Raw genomic sequence first — 2,311 nt, 5'->3', positions numbered from 1 at the left:
AAGTTTCAGGAACATCCCGTCACAGCCCCACGTTGTTTGCGACAGAAGTTTAAGAACCTTCATTGTTTTCTTGCATTTGTTTTTAAGGTACTTCAGGACTGAGTGACTAGTTGTGGTATGGAGCAGAGAACTCTGCTAGGTCAGCGATATCCACCGTAGACTTTTTATAATTTCCCTTCTTTCTTCCCTTCGTCCAGTTCAAGTTATCCAACTTGACTAAATGTTGGGTGACCTGCCTGTCTATCAATTAGAAATTCCCTGTGACTCTTTCAGGCGTGAAGGCTAACTTCGGGCCTAAAATGATGCCTTAAAATTTTGCTCGCTTTTTTTTTCACTGGTAAGTATTTACATGAACTTCAATATGGAGGTCTTGGACCGCGCCTCACTTTCGAAAAGAAAGCAGGAAGGAGCTTTTCAAGAAATGTATTTCAAATAAATTCTCCTGTGCCTCTGTCGACGCTTTTTCAAGCCAGTTTGAACTACGCTTTTGTACATTGCGAGGTTGCTTCATTTAAATTCAATCTGCTCGTCATCAACACAAGCGGAATAAAACATACGTTGTGGAGTAAATAATAGCACCAAAATTATTTTTTACGATCACACTGGTATACATAAGTGCTCGAGCTTCTTGTAACCCAGTTTCCTGGAATGATTGCACGGACAGAGCATTGCCAGCTCTGTAAATAACTTTCTACTAAGATAAGCATGTTGCCTCGAATACACATTACCGAGAGATGTCGCAAACTTCCGTGGGGCCCGGTGTGGTCTCAAGCGTTTCCATATCAAGGAACACTGACAGAAAGAAATGTTTTTAAACAGAAATCTCCCTCATGTAAGCGTGAATCTACACGAGATGGTCCGCTAACTCATCGTTGATGAAGGTCAAGCAATTGGTCTCATTCAAGAAAGTAATTGCCCACGTTTCATGAATCGATGGACGAATAACTTCCTTGAGGTCTGTCGGTGCGCTTGATTGGTGCGCAGCGGACCGTGCCCACGTCAGGCCACGCCCCTCCGCCGCGTCGTGGGCCCGATGGACAGCCCAGACCTGTGCTTCAACTGCGAGCTGCGTAGAGCTTGGTCCCGCTCTTCCTTGGTGGTCCTGGCCCGCAGCGCCAGAGCATGCCCTAGCCCATGCCCTAGAGCATGCGGACAAGGCTAGATATATTCTTACAGTAGCGACACGCATTGTGAGGGTGCGCGTCCACGAAGATTTTCTGCAGGAAGGCTGGGCTTGGGTAGGTGCACGTCTGAAGCCGCCTGTACGTGGCTTCTTTTGCTTTATTGAGTGCTCTTTCTGGTAGCGGCATGGTCCTCTTGACTAACTTCTAATGCTGCGTGAGATGGTTGTAAGTGACGAGGGCGTCGAGCTCGCTCTTTGATCCTGCCGAGAGGGAGTGCATGCTCGCACGGTGAGTTAAGTCTCGTGTGGATTCGTGTGTCGTCTTGTTGAGCTTGGGGAGCGGCCCCCCAATGGTCCCATAGGTTCCGGTAACCAATTGATGTAGTTTGGCGTTAGGGGAGGAGTAGATTATTCTCCCGACAGTCGCAGATATGCTCCCTGTTCCGAAGGACAGAATCTCCCTCTTAGAGTCGCTGTATACAAAACTTTTATCGTCTTCTCAGAGTGCAAGGCTGATGGCCGCCTGCTCGCCCACCTCAGGACTATCAGTGCGGACCGTGCACTCGTTAATGACCGTGCCATCTTTGTTGACCAAGGCTGCTACATAGGCTCGTCGTTTATTTATCGTCTAGGATATTTCGCTGCGTCCGTAAAGCAGCATGCTTTCTCGGAGGCGGCTGCCTGTTGGAGGAGTGTTTCGGCTCGAGCAAGTCTTCTGTCGATGTTGTGCTGTAGGCTCATATACCTGGACAGAGGGGCTGCCCTGATCTTTTTCCTCTGGTCGGGTGTTAGCCCGTGGCTGTTACACACTATCTCACGAGGCGCGACGCCGATTTCACGTAGGATCCACCCGACCGCAGATGTGCCTGACAGCCTGGTGATCTGTGCCCGTTCCTGTGCTTCCGCAATCTCGCTCAGTGTGTTGTACATGCCTAATGCGTCCAGTGCCTCCGTGCTCCTGTGCATGGGTAGACCGTAGACCGATGGCTCTCTTGGCGAATTTACGCTGGAGCGTGTCAAGCTTGTCTCTCTCCACTTGGAACCATTTGTCTATGGCGGCGATGCATACGAAGTGACTTATTACGAAAGCCTGCACCAGTCTAAGCAGGTTGTCCTCCTTGAGCCCGTAATTCCGATTGGCCACCCGTCTCAGTAGGCGTGCGGCGTTCTCGGCCTTCGTGGTAACCT

This window comes from Dermacentor variabilis, chromosome 10 (genome assembly GCF_050947875.1).
Source record: "Dermacentor variabilis isolate Ectoservices chromosome 10, ASM5094787v1, whole genome shotgun sequence".
Classification (NCBI taxonomy): Eukaryota; Metazoa; Arthropoda; class Arachnida; order Ixodida; family Ixodidae; genus Dermacentor; species Dermacentor variabilis.
Note: the sequence above shows the minus strand (reverse complement) of the source record.